The sequence below is a fragment of the Eretmochelys imbricata genome, chromosome 1, assembly GCF_965152235.1.
Source record: "Eretmochelys imbricata isolate rEreImb1 chromosome 1, rEreImb1.hap1, whole genome shotgun sequence".
Classification (NCBI taxonomy): Eukaryota; Metazoa; Chordata; order Testudines; family Cheloniidae; genus Eretmochelys; species Eretmochelys imbricata.
In genome coordinates this window covers 117,595,063-117,608,648 of record NC_135572.1, presented here as the reverse complement: position 1 = coordinate 117,608,648, position 13,586 = coordinate 117,595,063, and the positions used below count along the sequence as shown (strand labels likewise).

The following is a 13,586-nucleotide window of genomic DNA, read 5'->3' as shown; positions in this document are numbered from 1 at the left end:
CCTAATCAAGTAGTGGGGAAATCATAATGTCAAATGAAGCATTTGTTTGTTTTCGCTTTAGCTTCCACTTTCTTTCACATAAACTTTTCTACATATCTGTGTGCACTACAAACTTTTCTACAGCAGTCATTCCATAGTCATTTGCTAGTAGAGCAGAGTCATTCTGAATTCATCCTTATACACTATTTTCCTTGTTGAAAATACTTTTAAAATAACTGCTCCTGCAAACTCCCCCCCTCCCTCATATGGTTCTGATGGGTGGGCGGGAAATTATCTTGATTTCTCCCCAGGATATCCAAAAGAACCTCTGTCAGTCAGTATAGTCCATTCTACTTTATCCTGCAAACATTATGGTTTAGAACATCAAGCTCATGTGCAATACCTTTCTTTTAATGTAACTTTCCAATTCTTATTAGAAAGGATTTAGAAATCACAAACTTTAAGAAAAGGAATGTTTGGTAGAATGCTAAGTGGACAGTCAACATCTTCCTAAAAATGACCTCTTCCTTTTCATGATAGCTATGGGCCTGATTTTAGCCAACGGTAAAAGATGGAATACCATTTAATATATAGTCCTCAGATAGAGGACGTATCAGATATTAAACTGATAAGAACAGATTTAATAATTTTATTAAGATAATGTTGAAATAAGGAACGGTACAGAGTTCAAGCATAGAAGTTTCTGGTTGTCAGGGGATAAGGTACAGATTATCAAGGGGTGCAAAATTCGATTTAGGAGCTGGTGGAGCAAGGATCACATAATAATCTGCAATCTCCCCGACTGGGGGAAGTTTAACCGGTCAGAGTACAGACATCGAGATATGGGGTAAGTTATCCACACAACGGCTATGTTCAGTATGCTGGGTATAGTGAGTGAATACGGGGGTGGGGATGGGTCTACCCTCATTTGGTGGGGTTTAATGTTCAGTGGGTTTACGGTTCCAGTTCATACGGTCCTATGGGGAAGGCCTCTCAGTCTCTTTCCCACAGTGTGTGCACAATGTCGTACCGGCTCACTCCTCCTGGTACTGTCGGTGGCCGGTGATGTGCTCGATATAGATGTCCCTGGACCATCGGATGGTGTCCGAGACCATGAGGCGCCGCATGAGCCGTGCGTAGCGTCTACCAATCCCGCAGGTCCGCAGCACACGCTCGTTGCAGGGGTCCCAAGCGCCCAGGGCTCCGACGATCAGGGCTTCCAGCTGCACCTCGTAGCCCTTCGCTCTCAGGGTGTCGGCCAGAGGGGCGTATTTTTCCAGTTTCCGAGCTCGAGCTTCTCGGAAGGCCGTGGTCCTGTTCTCGAAAGGGACCGTGATGTCGACGAGGATGATCTTTTTCTGGGTACTACAAGCGCTGTAATTCTGCTAAGAGTGTGTGTAAGTCTAAGGTGGAACTGGATAGCTTTGATGTCTGTTCTGGCTTAATTTCTTCTGATTTCTTGTAAAGCCTCCTTTTTTTCTTGGCAAAATGGGTAATAATATCTCAGAAGTAAAACTATGTACTGTAGTATTTTGGCTGCAATTTGTCTAGTGTTACAACTATTTCCAGCAATGTCAGCAAATTTTTGTAGTATTTCTAGTTGGAAAAGCAGCTGTGGGAGTAACAAATAAATAGATGGAAAAAGGTATAAGGAAGGAGCAATCCCTCTCTCTGCTAGAAAACTCTTTAAAGTCAAACAGCCTCACCGTGCTAGTGACAGACGGTTCTGTAACCTCGTTAAAGGAGAACGGCAAATAAGATCTTCCAAAGCTAATGTCAGGGAAGGGGAACAGTTCTAATAAGAACCCTAGAAAGAAGCACCTTCCTTAGCAATAGATATTCTCATTTGTTAGAAGGTGGACCCCTACCTAACAATGATATCCCTCTCTAGGCATTGAAAACTGGGATCTAGGTTCCCCATGTAATGACTGATGTCTTTCAGGGTTCTGCGTTCATGGCAGACATACAATGAGGAAGTACTTTTGTGAGGACAATACAAAGGCCTAAAGGTCATGGAAGAGATGGGAGAGCAAAAGGGCAGCGTGGTACTGTACAGAGAGCATCACTCAGAGCCCAGAAGGACCAGATTTGATTTGAGTTTTATTAAACTTCAGTCTTACTTTAAAAACATACATTTTCTTTTTACAAATAAATGAAAACCTCTTTAAAAAACATCTCCAGTGCTGCTATAAAGGATGTCATTAAAATTACAATTTTCAGCGCACTATCTCCGTGAAGACTCTCCTGGTTTTTAATAAAGCAGAGCTGTTGAGGTGATAGTGTTTGTGCTGATGAAGGGCAGCCTGCCTCCAGGCTCATAGTCTAGCTCCCCATCCAAACTCTAAACTTTCTTTGGTGCTAATCCAATTCAGATCTTTACCCATACCAGCCCCCCTTCCGCCTCTCCAGCTGAGCATGTGCCCATCTTTTCACCCTACATTACCTCTGAATGCCTCCTAATCAGTTACAGATTGAGAAGGGGAAACTGAGGGCTCTCATATTAAATAGCTTTTCTCCTCAAATTTTAAATATGAAGAAAGGTCTCTTTAAAAAGGCACTTCTACTATTGTCAAAGGCACCTTCCAAGACACTCACTGAAACAACTCAGAGCAGAATAAAGATTCCTCTGATACTCAGAAAAAGAGAGATTTCAGCCATATACTAATAAAGAAAAGAAAAGGTCTGGTGGAGGCTGCTTTGCTGTTGCTCACCAATGATAGTGCATCTTAACCCTTTGCATGTCAAACCTCAGGCATGCCCTGGGCCTCACCTTTTCTAAATCCCATAATGCCAGGAAAAATTACATATAAGAAACTGACCGAAAGAGGCAGGAGTCAGTTGTCTGTCTTTAAAGCTCAGCTGGCAGCACAAAGACTAAAGGGTGTCTGGGTTCTCAGTCTCATACAATATGACACATTTCTTTCTCTCCCTCTCTCTCCTTATCTCCATACAATCATGTTGCTAGCATGGTCTGATTAGTTCTATGCATCTTCCAATAAGAGCTCCCTGGTTTTATATATAATATGAACGAGACCTTATCTATCTATCTATCTATATATATGTACAAACACACCCATTGTAACAAGTTGGAGGGCATAGAAGGTTGTATTCTCTGATGATCAAATCTTAGGAAAACAGACAGACATTCTCCCCGCCTTCAAACCCCTTCAACTCTCAGACGAGAATACGTTTGACCAAAACACGACGCCATTCATCTTATGTGGCTTTTTGTCGATCATAGCTCCTGGAAGGATAAGCAAACTCTGTGGAAAGGCATTTATCTAAATTATCCTGATAAAATGCTATCACTCTGTGGGGAAAGAAAAATGAGTCAGAAGGCAAGTTTGTACACCAAAACTCTGCAATTATTTGAGTCGAGGGGGAAAACCAAGGCATTAAGTGAAACTATGCTTTCTTCAAAGTTAGAAACACCAGTCCTGGAAAAAAAATAATACTTTATTTTACAAAAACAGGTGATTACCTGCCTCTTTGAGAGGGTTTAGTTTGTTTAAAGCTAAAAAACCCCAAACAAACAAAAAAAATCCGCAAAGGAACAAACCTGCCTCTCCCCTCCAAACAATGTATAGTTAGTGTTTGTGACTTTTTCCCCTGACAACTAGATAAGAAGATAAATGCATAGTTTCTCTTAATTAGCCTTTCTTAATTAAAAACACCAGAGGTATATGTGATCATAATGAACTCTGCTGACAGGATGGTCACTTGTTTTTCTGCATGTCACTTCTGGAAAATTAGATTTTTTTTTTAAGGGGCATAAATTCTGTACTGAGGAAGAAATAAATGATGCCTGCAAAGCAATGTCCCTTTGGTTTTATCTGAGTGAGATGGATGTGCATCTTGTGGTTTTTAGAATGGTGTGGGGCAGTATTAGCCATCATTAGCACCCCAGTATGGATCCAATTCACTAATTACTTATGCTGTCTTGGTTCACTGAGATTTAAGTACCAAGTCAATCCCATTATCTGCAGTCTCCCAAGCTTGCCAGAGTCATCTGTCTTTTATGGAAAAAGAGCACAAGGGTTATCAATAGGACCCTGAAATACTTGGGATTTTCCCACTTCAGGAGGAGGAAAGATTAGTCCTGACTAAAGTCGCAGCTTCTCTAAGCTGCTACTTTGGATGTGATAAAAGTGAATGGTGACAATTATCCATAACTACATAAAGAGCAAGAGGAGAGGGAGGGAGAGAGAGAAAAGAGAAAGAGAGGAAAGCAGAGAAACCTGCCACACACTCCTGCAGCTGCATGTGGTTTCAGGCATCTTTTCATATCACCTCAGAGCTACAAATTACAATTCCTCTGTTACAAACACATGATAATATAGTCAGAAATCAGAAATTAAAATATTCTAAAGGCCTCAGGCCTCCTCGTGGGGGGGTGAGGGAGTACACTGAGTCTGTGAGATGCCTGTTTTGTTTGTGCCCTCCCCTCTACATCCTACATGTTTAATGTCTGCAGCAGTACCGAGGCCTTGTCTGTTTGGGATGGTTGATTGACATCTGCTCTGCCGAGAGGAAGGAACTGGCAGCTATTGGCAGCACTGTCACGTTCATTTGCACACTTTATGAAGCAGCAGTGTGGCTACTAATACAAAAAGAAATCTTCTAAGCAGCATGACATCTCTTGGAATGGAATATTTGTCTTTACAAATGATTGCACTGCTGCCAGTACTTGACATGGTGCTCGCAAACATGTGTAATTGTTGGAAGTGTAATGATGATTATTTGCATATTTAATGTTCAAACAAGTACTGGAGAAGCAACTTAGACTAAACCTTTTATGGGAAAGATTTAAATATGTTCAGCATCATCCTGATGAGTTCCAGAAAGGAGTCAGAATCTGAGGGAAAAGCCAGAGCGCACCATTGCCCATATGAGGGTGAGTTTAAGAACACACCTTGGGATTTGCTATATAGATGTTTTCAGTGGTTCATTTTTTAGGTGAATTTCATCAATATAAACACCTTCCGATTTCATTCATTTTTAATCTCTCAAAATTACATTTAAATGTAATTATGCCAAAAATTTAAAATGTGTCTATTTACCATGCATTTGAAATCAACCAAACAGAGAACTCAGGAAAGTAGATAAATAACCACAAGTTTATGCATAATGTTACTTTACAGAAACCCTGTAGATAAGGCAAGGCAATCATTTTAACCCCTTAGCCTAAGTATGGGTATGATGCCATTGGAGCATCACCCATAAACCTAATTCTTTCGGGCAGTGAATTTTTTTTTTTTTTTTTTAATTCTGTATTTGTACAGCACCTAGAAAAAGGGGATCTTGGTCTGTGACTGAGTCTCCTAGCATAAAATAACAACAATAATAATAATAATTAGTGATAAATAAGTAGTTTTGTAGGCTGGAAATATCGTGTTAAAATGTTTGGTCTGGAAAAACCAGGCACAGTCAGAGTGATAGGAAAGGGCTTTTCTTTCCATAGGAGGTTCCTGTACTGCTGCCCCCAAAATTGACTTTTCATTTCTCATTTCAGTATGAAAAGAATTCTTCTCAACCCCATGCCACAGAGGGCTGGACCCCAACCCCCCACCCTGCATGAGTACCCGCACATAGACACACACCCCACACATGGTTACAGGTATGAAAAGAAAAAGGTTATCGTTTGGTTTTTCAAAACAGCAAGAAGAAACAATACTTTTGATGGCAGTATTATTCCCCTAGGAAGGAATCATCAGTTTTATCAATGGAATCGTTTCAGATGATACCGCCACTTGAATTGGCAATTTAGCCCTTCACCTCTAGTGAACAACCTCTTTAACTGAAGGCTATCTCCCAGCCATTCTTCCCCAGAAGCAGGCCTACTCCAGTGGCATTCTGCCTTTAAAATATTTCTCTTAACAACTAGCTTTTGTTGTTCACCCCTTCCCCCACTCCTCCAATCTCTCTCTCTCTCTTTTTGTCTGTTGTGGAGCCACTTCAGTATCAAGCAATTTATAATCACCGAAATCCTGCATTGTTTGAGGGGCTGCACAATAAACTTGACTCAATTATCATGCTGTAAATTGATTTAAAAAAAAATCTGATGGATGAATAGAGACTGAACATCTTCGTCTCTGACCCTGTCGTACCATCAGCAGTTCTCTGGCAGGACTCCTACTTGATTGACAATGCTGCTAATGAACACTGTCTTAGGCCATGTAATGATTTACCTGCAATGAACAAGGTTTGGCAACAGTACCTTTGCATACCTGTCAGACAATTAATTCCTTAAAAAATAGATATATTGTCCTGAAGCATGAAAGTGTCTGGAAATTAATAGAAATGTGAAGAAAAAAAAAATACAAATACACTTCTACTCATTAAATTAATCAGGATTGTTTAACTTTTCCCCAACTGCTCCCCAATTCTGTTTATTCATTTTAGCCACCTGTTGTCTCATCAATCCATAAAGTCACCACCTTATCCTCATCCAGTCAGGTCCCTCCTCAAAACTCACCACTGCCATAATGCACATGGAAGGCTGGAATCTGACCACAGCTAGGCAACTGGTCATCTCTCTGACTGTGGGTCACTTGCTTGTCTCCCCTACCTGTTATGTCTTGCCTTTTACACTGTAAGCTCCTTGGGGCAGGTATAAGTATATACAGCACCTAGCACAATGTGCCTTTAAGTGCTACTGCAAAATATATATATAGTCTGTGCGCTCTTTGGAGTATGAACTCTCTTTTTATTAAAAGTGTGTACAGTGCCTTGCACTATGAGGCCTGGATTGCTGAGATAGACCTCTAAGCATTACCATAATAGAAGTAATAATAATAAAACAACAACAACAACAACAAATAAATCAGGCTACTGATGAGAAAGTTTACATTTTTGTTTTCTTTTCATGTTTCCACATGAAGTTAGCTGGAAGAATCATCTCATCCCAAGTACGTTCTTTGTTGAGCTATGCTGTACAGCATCTCTAGACTTTGATAGCTATTTCCGGTACCCATTTATAGAATTCAGCTTGTCTGATGGGTAGCCTATCACTATTGATACACTTGTAAGAAGCTAATTGCTTTAAAAAAACATGGAGGTGGGATGGAAAGTGGGTCCACCATAAAAGAAACATTTGGGCTGCAGAGTTCAATTTTGTTCCTTATTAAATTCTTTGAAGAAGCAAAGTATTTAAAAAACATGTGACAATAATTTGTAATATTTCTTTGGGGATTTGTTTGTTTGACCTTAGCCTTCTAATCTGTCAAAGTATGCTAATGAGCTTGACAGACAGAGAGATAAAATGCAGAGACAGACGAACTAGCTGAGAAGACCTCAGTTTAATACTGAATATACTTGTGGAAAAAGAAATGAAAAACAGTGCAATTCACTGTTACCTCTAGGCTTTGATGACATGCTCGCTACCAGAGCAGAGTTGTTTTTCAGTCTAGCAGGAGGAGTATACACATCAGGTCACTGTGGCAGAGCCTGGGATCTTTGATGATTCTACCTGGAATCAGGAGAATGTTTTTTTAATTTTCACTCTTAAATTTTAGTCTGACATACTGAAATGCTGACTTCCTAGCTGGGGATTACTGACCATTCTGCAGGCACAAGTTATTGATTATGGCTAAACATTTTAGAATCGACTAGGGATTTTGACTGCCCAACTGGAGGCGCCTTCAAGAGGCCTCATTTTTAAAGAGGGTGTTCAGCATTTACTTTGGGATGCTAGGTTTCAGAGTAGCAGCTGTGTTAGTCTGTATCTGCAAAAAGAAAAGGAGGACTTGTGGCACCTTAGAGACTAGCAAATTTATTTGAGCATAAGCTTTTGTGAGCGACAGCTCACTTCATCGGATGCATTCGGTGGAAAATACAGTGGGGAGATTTATATACACAGAGAATATGAAACAATGGGTGTTATCATACACACTGTAAGGAGAGTGATCAGGTAAGGTGAGCTATTACCAGCAGGAGAGAAAAAAAAAACCTTTTGTAGTGATAATCAAGCTGGGCCATTTCCAGCAGTTGACAAGAACGTCTGTGGGGGTGGGGGGGGGGGGCGAAGGGGTAAACATGGGGAAATAGTTTTACTTTGAGTAATGACCCATCCACTCATTACGAAAGGTTCCCCCCCACCCCCCGGCTCTCCTGCTGGGAATAGCTCACCTTACCTGATCACTCTCCTTACAGTGTGTATGGTAACACCCATTGTTTCATGTCAATTCAATCTGTTAGTCTTTAAGGTGCCACCACACTCATTGTTTTTGTGGATACAGACTAACAGGGCTACCCCTGATCCTTGGTAACAATCACTAGTCACTTTTGAAAAGCTCAGCCTATTATTCGTTAAAGATGAGCTGGGGGGTGGGGCAAAAAGGGGTGTCACTCTATTCATTTAGGACATTTAAAGAGGTCCTCAGATTTCCGGTTCCTTTCCCCCACCCTCCCATACTTCCGATTTATCAAATTCTGACATCCCTTGGATACCTGGAGGATTCTTAGTGGGACTGGAGTGCCTCAGTGACATAACTGTAGGTAGGAACCTGAACTGGAGCATTCTCAGCTCTCACGTGAAAAGCTCAACATCTGCCCCCATATATTTTGGGCCTGGGAAAACCACAGATCAGGTTTCAGCTTCCTGTGATGATACCATCCCACCCTAGACCTCCAAAAAGTTCCCCATGATGAAGAAAAGTGTCTGAATCTGACATTCCTAATGTAAAACCACAACCCCCTCAAAAAGAAAAGGAGGACTTGTGGCACCTTAGAGACTAACATTTATTTGAGCGTAAGCTTTCATGGGCTAAAACTCAGTTCATCAGATGCATGCAGTGGAAAATGCATTAGGAAGACATATATATATATATACTCAGAGAACATAAAACAATGGGTGTTATACACATTATAAGGAGAGTGATCAGGTAAGGTGAGCTATTACCAGTAGGAGAGAAAAAAAAAAAAAAAACAAACAAACAAAAAAGCCTTTGTGGTGATAATCAAGATGGACCATTTCCAGAAATGGCCCATCTTGAGTATTACTACAAAAGGTTTTTCCCCCCCCCCCCCCTCTCTTGCCGGTAATAGCTCACCTTACCTGATCACTCTCATTATAGTGTGTATGGTAACACCCATTGTTTCATATTCTCTGTGTATATGTATATCTTCCTACTGTATTTTCCACTTCATGTATCTGATGAAGTGGGTTTTAGCCCACAAAAGCTTATGCTCAAATAAATTTGTTAGTTGCTAAGGTGCCACAAGTCCTCCTTTTCTTTTTGCGGATACAGACTAACACAGCTGCTACTCTGAAACAACCCCCTCCTAACACATAGAATAGAGTAGAGGTCAAAATCTTGCCCTGGACTAAGCACAGCTCTCCCCACCCCTCATCCTCAGCTCAGACTTGGAGATAAAAATGGTGGAAACTGCAGAGATAAGTTAGGATGACTCTAGGTATGAAAGGGGAAGAAGGGCATTCTGTGGTTTTCTCTTTTGAAGCCGTGCCTCGAGGGGCGCTAAAACAAAGAGTTGAGGCTATGGGGGACGTAGCCTTTCCTTGGATTGATGAGGGACTCATGTTAACTCACTTCCATAAATTGCTGGGGAAGGAGTTGTTCTAAATAACGTTTGCTTGTTATAAATCAGTTTCTCTTATTTACAGCCAGTGCAAGGCATTTGAGACTTGGTTTTTCCACGCAAGCTTTCTACCAGTTGGTGTGCAGATTGATTTTATTATTTTAAAGAAAAAGCTTTCCCTCCCAGTGAGCCCCCCGCCTCCCATGCTGCCCCTGAAAACTTTCAAGCATAAATGAGCTTCACTCTGAAATCACCACACTTTACACACACTTACACTGAGTCAACTTTATAATCGCTTAAAAAGCTCCCTCCAGCTTCCATATGATGACTGGAGAGCAAAGAATCTCTCTCTCTCTCTCTCTCTCAACCAGATGCACATTTAAATACCTAATTTTAAACAACAGTTAAAATATGCAAACATGCTGTAGCACAGGGAGGGGCGAAGTGGTTACAGAATGACCTCATACATGCATAGACTGCCATAGCCCTTATATCAACACGTTAGGATTTGGGATATCGATTTGCACAATGCGCTGAGTGTGATTATCGTCTGGCTTTCCTTCAGAATGGTAGTCTCAAAATCCACCTGCGAAGCACTCCATCTGATTTTGAAACAGCATTTCTATTGAAGTGATACTCCCCAGGGAAAGGAATTTGCCCCCTCAACTAGGCAAGGTTGATGCATCCCTACCCCAGTGTCTGTGTATCCCTGAAATGCCTGGGCTGTTTGTTTGTTTGAAATAACAAGTTTAAAGCCAGATCTTCTGAACAGCAGAACAGTGTGAGGGCAGGTTTCAGAGTAGCAGCCGTGTTAGTCTGTATCCGCAAAAAGAACAGGAGGACTTGCGGCACCTTAGAGACTCACAAATTTATTTGAGCATAAGCTTTCCTGAGCTACAGCCTGTGGGGGCAGGCATTTCCGAGACTGGCGTCATTCAAGGTGCCAGCAAAGCTGTAGGCTGCTACAGCTCCCAGAGCTGAAATATTCCACCTAAGCCCAGCATCCATCCACCCTTCTCCCTTTCCAAACCCATTCCAGTCCATCCAAGCCCTCTGTTTTCTTTGGTGGGGTCCCCTTAAAGCCCAGACCACAGGCGGATTATGCCCCCTAGCTCTTCTGAGCCCTTCTGTACATACTCTCCTCACCAGTGCCCTGTATCCAGTGTTCCCCTTTGCAATGTACTTTGCTTCATCTCTCCAGCTCAGGGGGAAAAAACAAAATAAACCCCAATCCTCTGAAAAGTGCAGTGGTGAGATGTTTAAACTTGAAAAACCAAAGGGGGGTGTTGGGGGGAGGGTCCCTTTCTCCAGCAGCCGTGGTGTAGAGGTGGATTGAGGCTTTCAGAGAAGCTGAAAGATCTGAAGTTTTGGAGGCTGAATGAAAGAAACACTCAGCTAACAAAACAGTGCACCACAGAAGAAGCTTCATCTGGTCTGGCCAAATCCCTCCTTTCTTTCCATCTTTTCTCTCCTAATAACAGCTGCCCTCTCATTCCCTGTTACTCCGCTGTGAAGAACAAAACCTCCCTCTGACTATCTGTTTTTCTTTTCTTCCCCAGAGTAGGTCTCATTACTGGTGATTAGCAGATGATTAAAACCAATTCAGCTTCCCCCAGTAGATATTTTCTCCCTGTTTGTGACTAACGCGTCAGTCTTCAATGAACGTGCTCCTAAGCTTATTAACAGGCTCAGAGGATTAGCTGCCACAGAGCTTCGTGGCTTCGATATTGTGATGCAGCGAGTGACATGGAACCATTTGCCGAGCAGAGACAGGGCCGCTGGGACGAAATATCTAAATCACAATTTTATTTCCCATGTAGAGCAAGATAAAAAAAAAAAAAAAGTCCTAACAATAATGACAAAAATCAAATGTTTGGATAAGTCAGAAAATAGCCTTAAAGGTAAGGGCAGCTGAACACACACACACACACACACACACACACACACACACACAAAATATACAGGAACTTCACTAAACTTAAGGGCAGCTGAACAACCATTCAGGGGAGAAAACACACTCTCTCTCTCTCTCTCTCTCTCTATACAGGAACTTCACTCATCTATAGATTCCAAAGCCCGAAAAGGGACTGTTATGATGATCTAATCTGACTCTATGCATCATACAGGCCACTCTCTGTGTTTTCTGTCTAATCTATCTAAATATCTGTCTATCTGCTGCCTACCTATAGTGTATGTAAAACCCAGGCCTGATGCAAAATTACAAGCTTCCTTTTAAACCATCCAGCTTTCTACAAGTATGAGACTTGAAAACACAACCTAATAGGTAAAGAAACAAACAAACAAACAAAAGAACCAAGAGCCCCCCTCTCACACCTCCGCAAATCAGTTTTAACATCTTTTTCAGCTGCACATTAACTTAAAAAATAACAAAAACCAAAAACAAACAAACAAAATTCAGAAACATTGTGGCCTGAGTTATAATAGGATGTGAAAAATATTTTTGAAATGATATGCCTTCTTTATTATTTTATTTTATTAATAAAAATGTATTATGTCTTCAAAGGGCCATGGTACTGAACAGGGGAGAAGATCTGCAAAAATGGACACCTTAAATTAAGTTTCTAACAATCAATATTTAGGCACCTTAAATAAATAGCCTAATTTTACAAAGTGGTTGGCTGCCAGTATGTCATGTTGAAGTCAGCCGGAGCTGCAGGAGGCTTAGCAGTTTGGAAAACCTGGCCACTAGATCTGTGCAAAAACTGTATTTGTTTTCATTTTGTGAGGAGTTTCGTGATTTTGAAATTTCTTCCATTCTGGTAGATCAAAATGTTTCAACAAAATTGAAATTTTTTTTTCCTTTCTGATTTTGACCTTTTCAAACATTTATATTATATTTTATATATATATATATATATATTTTACAAATGAAATGAAAAGTCATTCTGAAATAGGAAATCAAAACATTCTATTCCAAAGAGATCAAAATGGAATGCTTTGACCTTATCAAAATGCTTTTTTTTTCTTTCAATTTTTGTTTCAAAATGAATTCTCATCAAAGGTTTCTGCAAAATGTTTCACTTTCAATGAATTGATATTTTCTGCCAGAAAAATATTCCATTGGAAAATTCCAGCTGGCTCTACTAGACACATGTTCAGATGCCTAAAGATCAATTGAGAAGCCTAATTCATTTTTGAAAATTTGGGTGAGCATGTATTAGCTAGCCGAGTAAATAATGCTTCCCAACTCTGTTACTGCTTTGATATGTGCACTAAGAGTTTTTAAGAATTTTTTTTTTTAAAAAAAACAACCTTTTCCTTTCCGAGACTAAATTTCTTCCATTAATATTTTTCATTGTCTTTTTTTTCAGTGCAACTTAACCTTGAGTCTGCTGAAGCTTGACATATAGCTTCTGATTTATAATAGCAACAGGGCATGCAGCAAATGTCAACAAATTCCCTCTCACCAAGGCAAGTAGGAAATGTGAAAGGGAAGGTAGAGAAGACCCTCCTGGCTGCATAATAGAAGAACATTTTAGGGAAAACAATAAAAATATAACCTGGCACATGAAGCACTAGGTTAGCCGCTAAAAACCATAACGGAAATTGATACAATAGGGATATAATGAAGGCTTCGCAGGTTACCTCTTCAACCCCTGGACAACAACCCATATATATGGCTTGTTGTCCAGTAGTTGAAGTGGTAACCTACTAAGCCCTCATTATATATAATTCCTATTGGCCAATTTGACCATATTCTGAAAAAAAACAAACAAACAAACATAAAAGCATACCACTGACGTCAGCTGACTCCAATAAATAATCAACTCTCTTGTCATGAAATAGTAGACCCAAATTTTAGCATTGCATATACAATCAAATGATACTGGAGTGTATCAGAGGACTACAGAGCAAAAAGAAAAGTTTAAAAATAACAGCAGACAAATTAAAAAAACAAAACTGTTAAAACAAATTTCAGAGTAACAGCCGTGTTAGTCTGTATTCGCAAAAAGAAAAGGAGTACTTGTGGCACCTTAGAGACTAACCAATTTATTTGAGCATGAGCTTTCGTGAGCTACAGCTCACTTCATCAGATGCATACCGTGGAA

General features: G+C 40.4%; 1 pseudogene; it reads right to left on the bottom strand.

Annotated features, from left to right (window-relative positions):
* Window positions 1–572: 572 nt before the first annotated feature.
* On the bottom strand, window positions 573–619 carry LOC144259764 (U2 spliceosomal RNA; annotated as a pseudogene).
* Between the last annotated feature and the right edge of the window lie 12,967 nt (window positions 620–13,586).